At 32.3% G+C, this 20,396-nt stretch overlaps 1 protein-coding gene across 1 annotated transcript in view; it reads right to left on the bottom strand.

The window, feature by feature from the left end:
• The window catches only part of beat-Ia (beaten path Ia), a 177,624-nt gene extending 172,162 nt beyond the window's left edge, over positions 1–5,462 (bottom strand). Inside the window, exon 1 of the mRNA XM_075298069.1 lies at positions 4,791–5,462. The gene's annotated coding sequence lies outside the window, so the exon portion shown is untranslated. The remainder of the gene's footprint in view (positions 1–4,790) is intronic.
• Positions 5,463–20,396: the final 14,934 nt, after the last annotated feature.

Here is a 20,396-nt window from a genome sequence, read left to right as displayed (position 1 = left end):
CTACTTTTTTCACAGAAGTTTTCGGTTACTAAATAAGGCTATTATGGTCACAAATAAAGTTATAAGGGGTAAATTTTTGAAAAACGGGCGATACATATATATGGGAGCTATATCTAAATCTGAACCGATTTTGATTATATATTTCAAGTTTGGTTAATATTACAGGAAATTACCTTGTGCTAAATTTAAGTACGATGGGGTAATAGATAAGGTTATTTTGGTCAAAAATAAGGTTACACAGAAAAAAATTTCACCAAAAATCTTCCAATTAAAATTTTAATTGAGTTTTAAAAAATATTCAATTAAAAATTTAATTGAATGAACAAATTTTTTAATTGAAACAAAAATCAATCACAAAAATTAATAGTATCAATTAATTTTTTAATTGGAACAATTAATTTTTAATTGACCTTCAATTAATTTTTTAATTGATACTATCATTTCTGTGATTGAAGGCATTTCAATTAAAAAATTAATTGGATCAATTAATGTCGTGATGAACCAGAAAAAAAATTCTGTGTGTATTAGGGGAAATTTTTGAAAATTGGGTGATGCATATATATGGGAGCTATATCAAAATCTGAACCGATTTAAATGATATTTAGCAGGTTTGGTTGATACCACAGAAGGTTACCTTTTTGACTTAAAAAGGTTACCCAAAATAATAAGGTTACCTAAATTTGACTTAATAAATAAGGCCATTTTGGTCAAAAATAGAGTTATTAGGGTAAATTTTTTAAAATCGGGAGAAACATATATATGGGACCTATAGCTAAATCTGGATCGATTTCAATGATTTTTTCATATATTGTTAGTACTATAGAATATTATAGTCAACCAAGTTTGAGTAAGATCGGTTGATAAATAAGGGTTTTATGGTTAAATTTGGGAAAATCGCGCGATACATATATAGGGGAGCAATATCTAAATCTGAACCGATTTCGATGAAATTTTGCACACTTGATTGGTGATTAAGAAGATTACTTTTTGACAAATTTGATGACGTCCGTTTGTAAAAAAGAGCAACCTTACCCCATTTGTCGAAATCGGGCGATGCATATATATGGGAGCTATATCTAAATTTGATCCGATTTCTTCCAAATTCAATAGCGTTTGTCCTTGTGCCTAAAAACACCCTGTACCAAATTTAATCCAAATCGGTTCATAATTGTGACCGGAATCCTGTGAACACCAAATACATGGACAGACGGGTGGACGGACACCAAGCGCTAGATCGACTCAGGAGGTAATTCTGAATCGATCGGTATATATTTTATGGGGTCTAAAATCAATAGTTTTGGTAGGCACATTTTTGGTAGATCAAAGCGATTATACCCTGACCACTATGTGGTTTAGGGTATAAAAAGAGAGATTATAAACTTTCCTTTAATTAAGATTTCATTATTTTGAAGAAATGTGTCCTTAATATTGTGCAAATTTCTTGTAAAATTTTGGTGGCATAATATTCCATATCAAGTCAATATATTTTAGCGCACTAGGAATCAATGCTGTTGGCTGCAGTGCATTAGCGTGGAGTTATAGTCTCATAACTCCTGCCTCTTTATACCGTTCACCACTACTGTGGTACCAGATATAATAAGTTTGTCTATTTGTACGTAACTTCCAGAAGGAGCAGCCATATACTCATATTAGAATTAGATTAGTCGATTTAGTCTGTCTGTCTGTTGTGCAAAGTCCAGCTCTCAGGTTAAGTCCGATCGTCCTCAAATTTGGCATAGGATATTTTTTCGGCTCAAAGACGACCTATATTTAATTTGAAAAAAAAACGGTTCAGATTTAGATAAAGCTGTCATAGATATTTATAATCGATCTGGTAATAAATGACGAACTTATTAACCGATCTTCCTCATATTTCGTATATTCTAATGTCTTGCAAAATATCAGTCAAATCAAATCAGATTTAGCTATAGCTGTTATATATATCTTTCACCCGATATATATGGCCCCAGAGGCCAGAGTTTCACATACATTTGCTTAAAATTTTGCACAAGGAGTGCAAAAAAAGTATTTTTAAGTGTGCCAACTTTTGTTCAAATCGATTCAGTTTAATCTTTTGGCCGATTTGCAGATTTAGATATATTTGCAGATTAAGATATAGTTCCCACATATATTTTTTGCACTTATATAACGTGAAATTTAGCACAGGGAATGTAATGAACAATCTAGCTATGTATGTCAAGTTTGGTTGTAATTGGTTCAGATTTATATATAGCTCCTATATATGGAGCTCGATATGGATTTAGTTGGTCCCAGAGGCCAGAGATTCGACGCGATTTGCTAAAATTTTACACACACAATACAATTGAAGGTATTGACAAGTTTGCTAAATTTGGTTGAAATCGGTTCAGATTTAGATATTCACATATATATCTTTCTCCCGATTTTGATTCTTATGACCATTTGAAGGTAAAGTTTCATACCGATTTATTCAAATTTTGCACTGAGGGTAGAATTAATATTTTGCAAATTGTGCCATATCTGGTTCAAAATGCCTAAGATTTAGATATAGCTGCCATACATATGTACGCCTGATTTAGGGATGCATGATATAAAATTTCATATCTTAACATAATTTCATCGAAATTTAACACCAATTGACTTGATTTTTTACACAGAGAATATATTTAACATTATGCTTAATTATTGTCAAATTTGATTAGATACAGCCTCACATGTCATAACAACATATATACAGGCAAAAAAATAATTCTTTCCTCCCAAACGAAATTTTAGACAAACAAAGTTCGTTTCTCATTTGCTTTTCGCTGTAAGGAAGTGTATTTGGAAGAAAAGTATATACTTTTTGTGATAAACGTTTATTCTTTTCCAGGATGTAAAAACAATTTCATAAAGACTAACTCAAAAAAACATTGTTTTCTTGCTAATTGCATTTTCCCTCACATCTTTCTCACATCCACGAGGTTTTTTAGTTCTTAACACCTTTTCCTGTAATACCAACAATGTAGGAGAAATTATACAATTTTATAAATTTTTAATTTTTTTTACCTTTCGCCTGGACGGAGAATCGAACCGCGGACCATGCACTTTGTAAGCCAACACACTAACCACTGAGCTATGTACCTGTTATGGTCATCAATAGATAATTATCCATATAAGTTATATTTATATAGCATAGCTTGCGGCGCCCACGAACCGAATAAACAAAGTTTATTTAACAGAAACAAACACTTAGTTTGTCACCGTGGAGCAGTGGTTGCTACGTCCGACTTGCATGCCAAGGGTCGTGGGTTCGATCCCTGCTCCGACCAAAGTTTTTTTTTATTTTTTTTTTTACATATATTCCAGATATGTTCGGAAGATTTCGAAAAAATGTTCAACATTACATTGTACTATATTAAATTTTGAACTGTAAAATGTGTCTTATTAAAGACCTAAAGTCAGAAAAGAACAGTGTTTGATATAAACGAAATGGACTGTGTTGTTGTTTCAAAAATAACTCTTTTTATTGAAAAAATAAAAATTTTGTAACAAACGAATTTTTTTGGTGATAAAAGTTTAAAATTTTCGAAGCAATTCAAAAAACTCTAACAAAAGAAAAACGTTTTCGGTACACGTTTTCCAAACGTTTATTTCTTTGCGTGTAGATATATAAAGTTCGATAAAAGGATTTCCGCGCGAAATTTAAATTAATTAATTTTAGGTTTTTTCAGACAAAACTGCTTTAATGGGTATGAATAAGATTAGGTTAAGTTATTGTGTCATTTTAATTATGGCTCGCTTGGACAAATCAATCCACTGCGATACCATATTAATTAAAAATATAGGTACTTGCAGCTTTTAAACCTTATCTTACGCACCCTTCCGTTCCGTTATACCCTTCCGTTGAACCAACTTGATAATGGTTAACATTTTCCAGGTCCCCCAGTTTTCTAATATATGTTATACCCCTTATTACATATAACTCACAGTTTAAGAACATTACCTCATCTAAATTAGGTCAGACCACATGTAATACTCCGTGAAATAGATAAAATAGTATCTAGTCTTCCTAACTCATCCGATTTGAAGTGCTCTTGTGATTAACCAATGTTGTCATTTACCCATGTTAGATGAACAGTAAACTACCGAGTCACCTCTTTGAGAGATTTTCGTCTGTTCATTTTACTTATGTTGAGGGACAAATAATATAAACATATTATTTTTTTTTAATTTAATATTTTATACCCATTCCTACCGGGATTTTACTCGAACTTTCCATAGAATCGGTTAGATAAAGATCCGACTATATAACTCATAAATCCAATTTAGTGCAATTGCATAAAAATGGCTCTAGTTTTATATTTTCTATATTTTTATAAACTCCACCATGGGGTGGGGGTATCCAAACTTTGTCATTCCGTTGTTAACACATCGAAATATTGATTTCAGACCCCATAAAGTGTATATATACTAGGTCGTGGAGAAATACTGTTAAAATATAATATACTTTTAGACTGAATGTACCAGCATTTGCTCGAATCTTACATCTTAGCTAGACATATCAATAAATTTAAAAAATTCACTTTGTTTTTGGAACTCACTTTATATATTCTTTGCAATCTTACTTTGTTAAGTTAAAAGTACTACCACATATGCCTCAGATGGGAACCGATTTTTTTGTAAATGCCACACATATTATTAAATTTTAAACCAGAGAAGTGTAAATTTCCATCAATGAATTGACAAAAACAACGAACTTTCACACTTTCATATCAGAAAAATAAATATAATCATGTGCGTATCGTAAATAGCCAATGAAATGTTCTCACCTTTATTACAAAGAAATTTCAATTTCAGTGGTATTCCTTATTTTTGATTTAGATGTTGACATACATTACTGCGTTTCCCATATTCACAAATATTTATTGATTTTATTAATTAGGCAAATCGATGTTTAACTAATGTTTCAGCAGCATATTTCTTGTACGATAGACAAAATTCACAAAGCTTCATTATTTAAATAAAAACAAACGTAACGTTTTTTAGATGTCGTTGACTTTTGTGTGCAAATACTGCTCTTAATGGAAAGCAAACTTCTTTACCGGCACGTAATCACATTATTTCAAGAAAATACAAAAATTCGTTTCTCTGTTTACGGCCGACACACACAGTGTGCAAACAACACTGTCAAAAAACAACACAAAATTTTCATTTACACAGGACCAAAATTGAGCAAATATATTTCCCCTGTATGCTCACTTCGTCCATTCATTGCCTGAAGCAGTAAGATATTTAGGTCAATTTTTCAAAGGAATAACAACCTAATTACACTCGAATAGAACAATCGCATGAATTATGTACCAAACAATATTTTATGTTTTTGACTACGTTGGGGTTTTTACGAAAAGAACATTTTCAAATCAAACTTCAAGTTAATCTGTCTACTATTGTGGCTAATTCCGCACTCCACAATGTTTTCACGATAGCACAATACAACCTCTTCGGACGAACTTAAGCAGAGAACTGATTTTACAAATCACAAACAGGAGACGAATGCAAAACGGACGCGAATACAACAATTGCATGGAAAAAATCAAAACTGAAAGGCAGTGGTGAATTTATTAAATTTTTGGCGAACTGTGGAAACCCGATTCTCAATTTGACGAAATCTCCAGAGATAGACACTCACCATAGTTGTGATAAAACACCCTTGTGTAAAGAGACCAAACACGACTCTCGCTCTCTCTGTCTCACTGTCTCTCTGCATTTCTCACCCCCCACACAATATTGCTCTGAGAATTTGTTTTTGTATTCTGAAGAACATGTCGAGCACGTGCTGTTTGTTTTGATTATTTTATTTCATTTTTGTGGGTGGTTGGTCTCTCGCAACAAGTGATTGTTTTGGTTGATGAAACCAAATATATCCATGCTGTTATACACACCAGGAGGTACATTTAATTGTTATACACTGTGTGGTGAATTATTATTAATTCTTGTAACCCAAATGGTTTGTGCATCGAATGAATGGAAGTTCTTTAAAAGTTCGCCAGATGGTATATTATAGAATGTGTCTGGCATTTTGAAATTTCGTAAATATATCGGAAGGTTATTCCCTATATGTAAAATTGTGTAAAAAAAAAAAACAATATAAAATAAAATAAAAAAATATATTTATTATATTTATATCATTTGTTATAAATTATAACTTTTTTTCTATGGAGTCAATGTTAGACAAAAAAGGCAGATTAAATACATACCTATATGGAGGAGTCTATAAATAATTATGAACCAATTCGCACGGTAATTTCTACCGGCTCGGATGAAATTTGTTGTTGAAGCTAGTTCAACAACAATTTTATTCAATATATTTTGTTTCCATAATTCCATTGTCTATAAATGAATTTTCTTAACTGAATTAAGCAATTAACGTTTTTTACTTAAAAAGTATCTGACAATTAATTTGAATTTATTTATATATGGCAACCCATTATCCAATTGACCCAATTTTGAAGTAAAAGTTTTCACTCAATCGGATAAAGGACCACCATTTTAATCAACTTTCCAATTCAATTTCGCTGAATTGTATCTCTAAACATGGCTTGAGTTAATAAAGTCTCACTTGTGCTACAGCAACTCTAGCGTTAAGGAGCTGAAACCTCATCAATAAAAGCATTTTGTACGTCATATTCAAACGAAACCCTATTGCCTTTTTCTTTATTACTTTGAAAACTGCCATATATTTCTTACGAATATACTTACAGTCCACTTCTGCAGATATCTCACAATTGTACATTTATTCTTCCATGAGGCTCCAGGAGTCAAATTTGGGGATCGGCTTATATGGGGGCTATATATAATGTTAAACCGATACAAACGAAGTTTTGAATGAGATCACGTTCCAAGTAGTAAGTCTTGGGGAAATCTTCCCCAGAATTGGAGATCGTCTTATATGGGGGCTCTATAATTATGGTCCAATTTCCACCAATTTTTGCATACTTTTTAAAGGGTATACACGGACGAAAAAGACTGTTTTTCATATGTTTGGGTGTAAAAAGTATATGTTTGGAACTCAAATTTTTAGCACATTATTTTTAAGTGCAAGCATAGTGTTCATAAACATGTTTGCGACATATGTATTAATATGTTAGAACATATTAGGTTGGCAGCCCGATATTTCAGGCTCACTTAGACTATTCAGTAGAGGTGTGCGCGGGAGTGAAATTTCAATCACACTCACGCACATTCACGAAGCAAAATGTTTATTCACGCACGTTCACGCACGATACGTGTGGTAGCCACTCACACTCACGCACATTCACGAAATTAAAACCAGTACTCACGCACCGCTCACGCACGAACTATTTTTAAAGACTCACACTCACGTACGATTCACGACAATTCACGTGACTCACGACAAATTCACGAGACTCATGACATTTTCCAACTGAGACTGGACAAAAGTAACAAAATTCATGAATAGAATATAGTTCGACAGCTAAATTAATTTCGTACGAGTAAGTATTAAATCTTGATTTTTTTCGTGAACGTGATTTTGCATAAATTTTGTTAACGCACATTCACGAACCGATTTTATTTCTCACTCACGCTCACGCACGACATTTTTGTTTCAGTCCCATTCACGCACATTCATGGGAGTTGCTTCAGATATTGTTCACGACTCACGTGATTCACGCGTGTCACGACAATTTCGTGTCACGCGTACACTTCTACTATTCAGTCCATTGTGATACCACAGTGGTGAACTTCTCTCTTATCACTGAGTGCTGCCCGATTCTATGTTAAGCTTAATGACAAGGGACCTCTTTTTTATAGCTGAGTCCGAACGGCGATACACATTGCTGTGAAACCACTTAGCTTTGAAAAACTCAGAAATGTCACCAGCATTACTAAGAAACTTTTTGGTCTTCGGTCGAAGTAGGAATCGAACCCACGACCTTTTGTATGCAAGGTGGGCATGCTAACCATTGCACCACGGTAGCCCCCTATAATATATTATGGGACTTATTATTTTTTTTAAATATAATATGTGTGGACGCAAATATATATTAATTTAGAAATTGCCTATAAACATTAGACCTGTCCAGGAAATGTATGAGATTTTTAAAAACACAAATTTTTTAATGAGCACTTACAGTTTTAGAATCTCTCAATGATTGTAATAAAAACTGTGAAAAAAGATTTTGAAAAACTTTTGCCAAAAAGTTGCTCAACGCGGTTGAAATCAGGATTTTGGCAATTTTCGAAAATTTTAAAGGTATACGTACAAACAAAATTTTAAATAATTTATTAGTAAATATAAGAAACATTTAAAAGCGTAATCTTTGAGCTAAATGCTCAAGCAAATAATAAAAAATTCAAAACGTGAAATTTATTGAGCCGTTTGCTTGCTGTAGCCTCTGGAAATAAAAAAATGCAGAAAATTTCCGCATTTTTTTTCAATGCATTATATTTTTTCGAAAAAAAGAATGTATATACGTTTGCATATTTTTTATATATTCTTGAAACAATAAGGTATAAAAAAAAAATTTAGATTAAGAATTTTTGGATGTGTCATTAGTCGCTAAAAAATTAATTTCTTTATGAAAGGTCTCACTTAAATATTTTACTTTTAGTTATATGTGGCACTTTTTAAAAATTTTAATCTATCTTATTATTGATTTGACTTTTAGCTCATAGACTGATATTTCACAATAACACATATGGGTTAAGTGAGAGTTTCATAAAGAAATTAATTTTTTAGCGACTAATGACACATCCAAAAATTCTTAATCTAAATGTTTTTTATACCTTATTGTTCCGAGAATATATAAAAAATATGCAAACGTATATAAATTTTTTTTTTTCGAAAACCTATAATGCATTGAAAAAAAAATTGCGGAAATTTTTTGCATTTTTTATTTCCAGAGGCTACAGCAAGCAAACGGCTCAATAAATTTCACGTTTTGAATTTTTTATTATTTGCTTGAGCATTTAGATCACAAATTTTAAAATTTTCGAAAATTGCCAAAATCCTGACTTCAACCGCGTTGAGCAACTTTTTGGCAAAAGTTTTTCAAAATCTTTTTTCATAGCTCTTATTACAATCATTGAGAGATTCTAAAACTGTAAGTGCTCATTAAAAAATGTGAACTTTGGAAATCTGGACAGGTCTAATAAACATATATGTAAGTGTTTAGAAAAATTGACCGAGAGATTATGCTGCAAGTAAAAATATGGAAGTAACCAATTGGCGCCTTTAAAATATATACACACAAAGAAAATTTCATTAATAGTTGTTTCTACGAGTGTATGCCTAAGGTGAAACATAATATATTTGAACAATACAAACAATATTTTGTTTGGACCAATCCAGAAAGTATATATGCTTGAAGCAAAATGTGTTTGGGAGTATATGTTAAAGGCATATACTAACCAATTCCGTTAATGCCTCATTGTCAGCTTATGTCTTTTGTTTCAAGACTGGCTTTCACAAAACGGGCTTTATCGTTTACAAATGTAAAATTTATCATAGTTTTTTTTTTTTGTTTTTTTTTTCTTTTCTGCCAAAAATTTGAATTTGGTAAAATATTTTAATTCTGTTCACTTTCCCAATGTATTTGGTGTTGCGACTATAATCACTGGAATCCTCGTTGGAGCAAAGTGGGAACTTACCAAAACACAGTCTCACAGATAATACACTCTTTAACGCAAAAATGTCCGAAAATAAAACAATAACTTTTCAATTCATTTCAAATAAATCCAGGAACTTTATTTTAATTGCATTTAACTTTTACAATTTTCTATCGACTTTACTAGTAACACGATCCGGTTAAAATTTGGTAAATGGTATTAAGCAAAGACAATACACTTTAGAAGATGGAACATTGGCTGCTGAGAACATCAAACCATTGACCGCGCTAAGTCCCTACTTGTCGTTTACGTGTTTGGTTCGACACATTAAAATGCAAATAAAAATATCTTGGAATAAACGGGAAAATATAATTTTTAATTTTTTGCTTAAAATTTAACATTGTTCAATTCAAAAAATTAAGTTTTTGGTTTAAAAAAATATAAATAAAAAAATTAAAAAAAAAATGTATGGACCTAGCGCCGTCAATGCAACATTTGGTACGATGCAAGCCAATTTCCCATCTTCTAAAGTATTGTCTTTGGTGTTAAGCCAACTATTAAGAGTTTGTATACAAACCAAAGACAATACACGTAGGAAGATGGGAAATTGGCTACTGGGAACATCAAACCATTTACGGTGTTAGGTCCATACACAGAAAAAAATTTCCGTAGTTAAACTAACGCTAAATTTAACATATTTTTATTGGAAAAAATTTATTTGCTTGTAGTTAAATTTTATTATTTTTATCGAAATTTTCCACAACTTAATGAAATCTTATTTTTTTAAGTATGTCTCAAAAAAATTATGAACTAAATGTGAGTATAAAGTTCAATGACCGTACACATAAGTTCAATATGAACTAAAGCAAAAAAAAGATTTTCGTACGATTCCCAAAAATAGTAAGAATGAACTACTGTATGGTTAAAATGGTCATGATTTGGCGCCAATGATTTTCTTCTTTACTTTTAGTTATTTTTTTCTTTTATGAGACGATGTAATTTCGTGAACTGCAGTTAAAAAGTACAACAGGGCATTAAAATTTCCAGGTTTTAACAACGCTTTGTGGAAATCTCAGAATGTGGAGTAAAATATAGTTCAATTTTCGTGCGAGGCAGTTCGTTCTTCCTATAAAACAGTTCACTTTTATTTCGGTGTACTTTTCGTTTATCGAACCAAACACGTATATGACAGTTATTGACATAGCATTAAAATGCAAATAAAAAGAAATTAAGTACAGGAAATAAATTTCCATAAAGGGGAAAATGTAATTGTTTTGTTGTTGCTTAAAATTTAACATTGTTTCATTAAGAAAATTAAGTTTTTCATTTAAAAAATAAAAACGGAAAACAAATAAAAAAACAAGTATATTCGGCCGTAAGTTCGGCCAGGCCGAATCTTATGTACCCTCCACCATGGATTGTGTAGAAACTTCTACGAAAGGCTGTCATCCACAATCGAATTACTTGGGTTGTGGTATCTTAAAACTTCTTAACATCGTTTTTTAAATTGTGAGAGACGTGGTAGAGGCCAGAATTGAAATATGGGGGTCGCTTATATGGGGGCTATATACAAAAAATAATTTTTGTGTGATTGGGGATCTATTTATCTGAGGGCTATATATAACTATAGACCGATATGGACCTAGTTAGGCATCGTTGTTAACGGCCATATACTAGCACAATGTACCAAATTTCAACTGACTCGGATGAAATTTGCTCTTCCAAGAGGCTCCAAAACCAAATAGCGGTATCGGTTTATATGGGGGCTATATATGATTATGGACTGATATGAACCACTTTTGGTATGGCTGTTAAATATCATATACTACCACCACGTACTAAATTTCAACCAGATCGGATGAATTTTGCTTCTCCAAAAGGCATCGGAGGTCAAATCTGGGGATCAGTTTATATGGGGGCTATATATAATTATGGACCGATTTTGACCAATTTTTGCATGGGTGTTTGAGGGCATATATTAACACCACGTACCAAATTTCAACCTAATCGGATGAATTTTGCTCTTCCAAGAGGCTCCGGAGGTCAAATTTGGTGATCGGTTTATGTGGGGGCTATATATAATTCTGGACCGATGTGGACTATTTTTTGCATGGTCTGTAGAGACCATATACTAACACCATGTACCAAATTTCAGCCGGTTCGGACGAAATTTGCATATCTTAGAGGCTCCGCAAACCAAATCGGAGGATCGGTTTACATGGGGGCTATATATAATTATTGACCGATGTGGACCAATGTTTGCATAGTTGTTACAGACCATATACTTACACCATGTACCAAATTTCAGCCGGATCGGATGAAATTTGCTTCTCTTAGAGGCTCCGCAAGCCAAATTTGGGGGTCCGTTTATATGGGGGCTATACGTAAAAGTGGACCGATATGGCCCACTTGCAATACCATCCGACCGACATCAATAACAACTACTTGCGCCAAGTTTCAAGTCGATAGCTTGTTTCGTTAGGAAGTTAGCGTGATTTCAACAGACGGACGGACGGACATGCTCAGATCGACTCAGAATTTCACCACGACCCAGAATATATATACTTTATGGGGTCTTAGAGCAATATTTCGATGTGCCACAAACGGAATGACAAAGTTAATATACCCCCATCCTTTGGTGGAGGGTATAAAAATACAAACATGTATGGAACTAACACCGTCAATTCAACATTTGGTGTGACGCATGCCAATTTCCCATCTTCCTACGTATATTGTCTTTGATACAAACAGATCAGACGAAAAAAAATAATGAACAATTTTTCTACCCCCTCAAAAAAAAATTGCGTCTGTAACATATACCCCCAACACATTTTGCTTCAAGCATATATATTTTCAGGATTAGTCCAAACAAAATATTGTTTTTATTGTACAAACATATTATGTTTCACCTTAGGGCATACACTGGTAGTAAAAAATTTTAATGAAATTTTCTTTGTGTGGATATATTTTAAGGCGCCAATTGGTTACTTCCATTATTTTACTTGCAGCATACGCTTTAGGTCTCTCTTTCTAAACAAATATATGTTTATAGGCTATTTCTAAGTTAATGTATGTTTTCATCCAAGCATATTATATTTACAAACATTTTATGTCCCAAACATAACATATTAACATATATATCCCAAACATGTTATGCTAGTTTATGAACATTATATGCTTGCACTTAAAAATATTTTGTTAAAAATTTGAGTACCAAACATATAATTTTTACAACCAAACATATGAAAAACAGTATTTTTCGTCCGTGTTAGTGAACTTGGCTTAATATGCTGCCACGTCAACCTAACCTAACGTTGCCGAAGTCAACATCAGCTATGAAGTTGAAAAAACTTCAAAAAATCCAGTCACGGAGATTCTTTCATAGTTCATGTATTATATTTGATTTTCCCCACCTTTTTATATGTAGTAAGTACTTTATTAGCAGCATCTTCTATTTGAATTCAAATTTCAAACGTCAGCCTTTTACAATTTACAAACAAATCGCGTTTCTATTTGTTATGACTTTATTATGTAAAAATAATTCTCACAGAGCAAATATCTTTACGTTTTACATTTTATTAAATATCGCAAATGTACCGACAACATTCACTTTGTTGTTTGCACCTTCTAGCAGAGGCGCGCCCCTTTTTTGTCTTTCCGCTTCAGTGTCACCCCATTCCATAATACGATGTAGTATATGTAATACCGAGGCATTTAACACTTATTGGTACTTTACGTGACATATATATCGATGGAAGGAAATTGGACAAACGAATGGGAATACAAAAGTGTTGCACGGTACTCTCGATATACTCCCCCACAAGAACAAGCTCCACTTATTGAACACTCTTCGGTACAGATGCACGTATAAGACCTCGCTTTGAATGATACAACCCCAAAATGTCGAAATTCTTGACAACATATTGATGTTTATCCTTCTGTTGATAACACAAATTGATTTGATTTGACAATTCCTTTCATTTAGTTACGTGTTTTTTTTTTTTTCTTTACCTTGCCTCAACTCTCCATATTTGCCATATCTTGCACTATGCCAAGGAGGTGGAATATCGAGAAAAAAACACATAGAAATCTCTGCACAAAAAGGTTTCTTAACGCGTGATGTCATTTAAAATTGTACACACAATAATTTTTTACGAGGACTGTCAACAAAGTGGCAAAAGGCGCCAAGTGTTGTGAGAATAGCAGTTGTTACCTGTCGATTGGACTACATTCTGTGTATAAAGTCATATATTTGCCTGTGAGGATGACAACGTCAACCAGTCAGTTGTATATACCCTTAGAAAGGACTCCTTACAAGATATTTTTATTAGAATAAAGCAACAGACAAAGACAGTGGGTTAATCATCAGATAAATCATCAAGGGGAAAATGAAAAGACTTTATTTAGCAACTTATAAAGAGAGGAGCCAAAATTTTGCTCTAATCACAATTGGCGCCGAATCGCTGACAATGGAGACTGAATTTTCGCAATGGGCAGAATTGTCTAAGTGAGGCTGAAACAACCCAATAAACACAAACGTTTGAAAAATGCTAAATTTCAATAATTTTTCAAACCTTTTTTCAAAGGATTAGGGTAATATTCAAGTTGAGAAATTGTTGAGAAAATCGCGTTCTAAACAAAAAACAGACATTACCCTCAACAGTGAAATTCAACACATTAGCAATAATATCTCAATTGTTATCCTCAAATTGAAATGCATCCCTACTCAATAATTTGTCAAACAATTTTCGATGCGTGTCAAATTCAAAATTAACATCGTTGCAAATACTTTTCAACCTAGATTTGTATGAATGATATCCCCACTTCAAATTGAAAGTCAAAGCCAAAATTCTATGAATTTTGTATAATTTATTGATTTTCGGCAAAATAAAATATATAATAATACACTACAATACCAATTGATAAATAATAATCTTATTAAACATATCAACAAATAAGAACAAAAAAAAAAAAAAAACAACAAAACTTTAAATATCTTAAACATTATTAGTAAACACTTTTGCATTGATAATTCGATTTCCTTCCTTTTGGTGTCATAAAACAGCATTAAAATTTATTAACATGCGGGCAATTTGAAATTAGGAACGTACTGGACCGCGTGTTAGAATTGATTTCCAGCAGAAGGAATTCACAAAATATCCATTTTAAACTGATAATAGCATATGAATTAAACTGACGATGTGATGCACATTTTCATCAAGATTCAACAATTTGTTGTTTTTAACAATTTTAATGGGTTGCACTTGTAATGTTTCTGGAAACTTTTTTTTGTTGATAAGCCACTCATTTTTCATTGCTCAGCTTCTTAATGTTTGCAAGAATGTAGCATCCAAAGATGTTAGTTTTCTGCAAAGAGATTTAAAATTAGTGACTTCTCTAAAGTGTTTATTTAATTTTTCATATTGACGTACCAATTATTATAAACTATTTGAAGCAGTTCCAGTTAATTGTCCACAATTTTTTCATCGGTCAGCTGTTTAATGTTTTCAAGAACCTAGAATCCATAGTTTTAGTTTTCTGCAAAGAGATATACATTTAGTGACTTCCCTAAAGTTTTATTTAATTTTTTTTTTCACTTACCTATTTTTATAAACTATTTTGTTATTTGTCGAAAATTTTCCATTTTTTTTTTATTTATTGCAATTGATCACGAACTTCGTTGCACAAATAAGTATTGAAAACCACATGGTTTTTTCGTTGCATTTTAGGGTAGTGTTTTGTCAAAGTTTTCTCATATTATCTTCAACACCTTTTCAAAGATTTCGTCAACATTTTGGCAAATTGGAAGTAATTCGCAAACAATTTGAAGATATATTGAAGATGAGCTATTTCAAGTCAAGTTGAATTTATGTTGAAAATTATATTTACCCTCAAACTGAAAAGTTGTTGCATTTGAAAAACGCTCATCCTGTGTTTATTGGGAACAGACTGCCGTTAAAGTGGCTATCTTAATCTTAAACCTACACAGTATCAATCAATTAAACGATAGTAAAACTTATTAACAAATTCAATTCATGAATTCGACTACAATTCATTTCATTATTCTGGATAGAGTTGTACTGATTCCCCAGCCTGGGAAGGATCCTTATGAAGCTAACTCTTAACGGCCCAAATTTGTATTACCACTAATTGAAAAACTATTCGAAAAAATTGTATACAAACGATAAAACCCATTTTTTAAGCATAACTATCATTCCTAACCATCAATTCGGTTTACAAAAGAGGCATTCTACTTTATAACAAATAAACAGGATAACTCATGTCATTGAATAAACTTTTGACGTTCTGCAAATTATACCAAATTAGCCATTATAGTAGAAATGTACTATTGGTATGTGGGATGTACCAAATTTTTCATTCTTGCAGTGTAGTTTTGACAAAATCGGAAAAGATATATTCTTGCAAATTTGCTTAGGCAATAGCCGACTATCAAAAACCTTTTGTCGGGAGGTTCAAGTGTAGTTCATTTTGGGTTTAGTGAACTACCCGAATATATTCTGATAATGGTTGATAGTTTTGCTGCAAGTGGAGGATGCTGATGAGGAACCATCTTGCAGTCTATAGGGCTTGCAGTCTATAGGGCTTGGTAATAATTTGACGTAAATCGAGGTGAGTATAATTTCACTAGACCACGGGGCTAGTAAGAAATTTGACTTTTGTTGAAAATTCTTGATATTTACAACATCACTAGGCTTGACAAACAATTGTTTTTCACCAAAGTAAATTGATATCTCACCATTGTAAAGAGTTTCGGTTTCGAACAGGCCCTTAGTAATACTTAATTAAAATTAAAAATGTCCCACGATCCAATCAAAACAAGAAATTGCATTAAAGTTTTCCTTATTAGGAAGATAAAATGGAAATTGCAAGTCCTAGGGTATCTCTATCTTTTTCGTGATAAGAAGTTCTTGCGACTTGCCAAAGCGGTAATGGGGGAATATAATCGGTACGACGCATAAGAAACAAATATCGGAAGTATTACGGCGGTTAATTTACGATTTTACGAAACATTCTGCATTAACATTTCTTCATGAAAAGTACGAAACATTTTTTTTGAAATAACGAAGAAGATTAATTGAAGTTGAAAAATTTCGGTTCGCGACACAAAATTTTCTTTGATAATGTGCTTGAGTGTATTCCTTTATTCAATTTTTTTATGCATGTCTATGCTACTTCTCATTGGGTGAATAAACGTGAAGCAATCAAACTAAACGTTATTCAAAACTTAAGATGTAATGTACACACAAAGAAAAAAAAGTTTGGAAAACGTGTACCGAAAACGTTTTTTTTTGTTAGAGTTTTTTTGAATTGCTTCGAAAATTTTAAAATTTTATCACCAAAAAAATTCGTTTGTTACAAAATTTTTATTTTTTCAATAAAAAAAGTTATTTTTGAAACCACAACACAGTCCATTTCGTTTATATCAAACACTGTTCTTTTCTGACTTTAGGTCTTTAATAAGACACATTTTACAGTTCAAAATTTAATATAGGACAATGTAATGTTCAACATTTTTTCGGAATCTTCCGAACATATCTGGAATATATGTAAAAAAAAACAAAAAAAAACTTTGGTCGAAGCAGGGATCGAACCCACAACCCTTGGCATGCAAGTCAGACGTAGCAACCACTGCTCCACGGTGCCAAACTAAATGTTTGTTTCTGTTAAATAAACTTTGTTTATTCGGTTCGTAGGCGCCGCAAGCTATGCTATATAAATATAACTTATATGGATAATTATCTATTGATGACCATAACAGGTACATAGCTCAGTGGTTAGTGTGTTGGCTTACAAAGTGCATGGTCCGCGGTTCGATTCACCGTCCAGACGAAAGGTAAAAAAAATTTTTACATTTATAAAATCGTATAATTTCTTCTACATTGTTGGTATTCAGGAAAAGGTGTTAAGAATGTGAGGGAAAATGCAATTAGCAAGAAAACAATTTTCACGAAGTTGTTTCATACAAACTACGAAAAATTTGTAAGAACTTTTCTTCGTAACAACAACGAAATAATTCATACTTTTAATGAAAAGTTTCTTTGGTTGTAAAACAATGACAAATTTCGTAATTTTAACGAAAATTTTCGTTCTTTTTTCGAATGAAATTCTTTCGATGTAATGCTGGTGATATTTCTGAGTGTTTCAAATCTTCTCCAAGTTGTTTCACCGCAATGTGGAACGCCGTTCGGACTCAACTATAAAAACATGGTCCCATGTCGGTGAGCTCAACATGGAGACAGGTAGCACTCAGTGATAAGATAGAAGTTCACCACTGGACTTAATAGTGTAAGTGAGCCTAAAAACTGAGGCTGCCGCTATACTTAACATAACATAAACTAACCTAACATCACGCACCAACTTACAACCGGGAGCCTTTCCCAATAGTCTCCGGAAGCCAAAAATTGGTCCACATTGGTCTATAATTATATATAGCCCCCATATAAACCGATACACAGTTTTGGATTGCGGAGCCTCAAAGAGAAACAAATTTCATCCGGTCCAGCTGAAATTCGGTACATGGTGTCAGCACATCATCTATAACAACCATGCGAAAATTAGTCCACATCGGTCTATAATTATATATAGCCCCCATGTAAACCGATCCCCAGATTTGGGTTGCGGAGCCTCAAAGAGAAGCACACTTCATCCGATGCGGCTGAAATTTGGTACATAATGTTGGTATATGGTCTTTAACAACCATGCAAAAATTGGTCCACATCGGTTCATAATTATATATAGCCCCCATATAAACCGATCCCCAAATTTGGCTTTCGGAGCCTCTAAGAGAAGAAAATTTTATCCGATCCGGTTGAAATTTGGTACGTGGTGTTAGTATATGGTCTCTAACAACCATGCCAGAATCAGTTCATATCGGTCCATAATTATATATAGCCTTTATATAATCCGATCCACAGATTTGACCTCCGGAGCCTCTTAGAGGAACAAAATTCATCCGATGCGGTTGAAACTTTGTACGTGATGTTAGTATATGGTCTCTAACAACCATTCAAAAATTGGTCCATATCGGTTCACAATTATATATAGCCCCCATATAAACCGATCTCCAGATTTCACCTCCGGAGCAGCGTTGCCAGAATTGTTTCACCAAAAACCGCTAGATTTGCCCAAAAAACTAGCCAAAAAAGCTAAAAGATGTTAAAAATAGCTAGAAAAAAAGCTAAATTTTTTTGTATCAAAAGTCACATTTTTGATTGAAATTTAACAAACTTAAAGGCTTCATTTCACTTAAAATGCATATTATTTTAATTGTATTCATTTTATTTCCATTTCTGTGAGACTGTAAGAAAATCTATGTCATATTAGCTCTGTTTGCGTACTCGATACATTTTGATTACTATCACAAATTTTTACTGGAAGTCCTTCATTTATATTTCCTAGTAAAAACTTTTTTCCCGGTAAACTTGCAATTATCAGCTGGTTAATCATCAATAAGTCCAATGTCACATAGAACTGCATTAGAAAATATCAATATCTTTCGTTTTAACTGAATTAATGATAAATTCGTGAACGTGTACACTTCTTCTAATATTACCCAAGAAAATAAAACACATTCTAACTGTCTTGCAAGTTTATACTGAATAACTTTTATTCGAAAATTTCCCATACAAACCTATTCGTTAAATGTAAATCCATTCCACTAATAAATAGCAGATTTATTTTGATCCTATCACTACGAATTTTTTATTGCATTTTTTGATGTTAAAAAAATAATACAACATTCAAAACTTTATTTCCTTAATTATTTCTATGTTCGGTTCCAAAGATTTTGTACACTAATGATTTTGGTATTGATTCAGAGTCAAATTTGAATATATTCATTTTTTCAGCTTTTTCTTCATGAGCTATCACAGTGCTTTAAAAACGTGCTAACGACAACTTAAATTTCCAAATTCAGACTCGACTTTAAGTAGAAATTATTCTGTGTATACGTTTTTAAAATAAAATGTTAAAAAAAACCTCTTCTATTTTTGAACGCTATTTTGGTTTGTGGTCAAGTTACAAAAACTCCACAAATTTAAAGACTATTTAATTAATTTTAAGATTTTTTTAATTTAAGATTTTAATTTTTTAAAATTGACCCTAGCCTTCTTTCATGAAAAGATACCCATTTTTACGTTGAATCACTTAACTATAAGGACAAAACCATTTTATCGGCTTTTGGACAAGGAAAACAGTATATAACATATAAGAGAAATTCACAAATGCTATTATAACCAAAATTCGCGCTCATATTTTAAAGACATGAAACTTTTGGCCTCATGATAATATTTTTTCAGTGTACAAAGCAATTCACATCTACTATTTTAATTTAGTAATATCATAATAACTTTAGAATACGTATTAAATATAATAACATTAAAAGGATAAACGAGTCAAATGCTATTATTCCTAATAATTTACTGACAGTTTATATAAGGAATTTGTATGGTAATAGTAGATTTAAAGTTTACGATAACTTTTATGAATACGAGGAAAAAACTTTACAACAAGGTGTATTTGCTGCAAAAATGCCCGCATAATGGCTGGAATAATTATTAAGGCTTCAATTGAGCTTTGAAATATGCGGAAAACCTTATTCTGACAGCAAGACTTAGATAAAAACGAAGTTTTATCCTTATTTCAATAGAAACATGTCGAAAGTAAAAAAGCCAAAAATAGCTAAAAGGGTCATGAAAAAAAGCCAGAAAAAAAGCTAAAAGCTAAATGCATTTTTTTCCCGCTAAACCTTTTCAAAAAAAAGCCAAATCTAGCGGGAAAAGAGC

Source organism: Haematobia irritans, chromosome 2, assembly GCF_050003625.1.
Source record: "Haematobia irritans isolate KBUSLIRL chromosome 2, ASM5000362v1, whole genome shotgun sequence".
NCBI classification, from domain to species: Eukaryota; Metazoa; Arthropoda; class Insecta; order Diptera; family Muscidae; genus Haematobia; species Haematobia irritans.
Note: the sequence above shows the minus strand (reverse complement) of the source record. Positions and strands in the feature narration are given on the sequence as shown.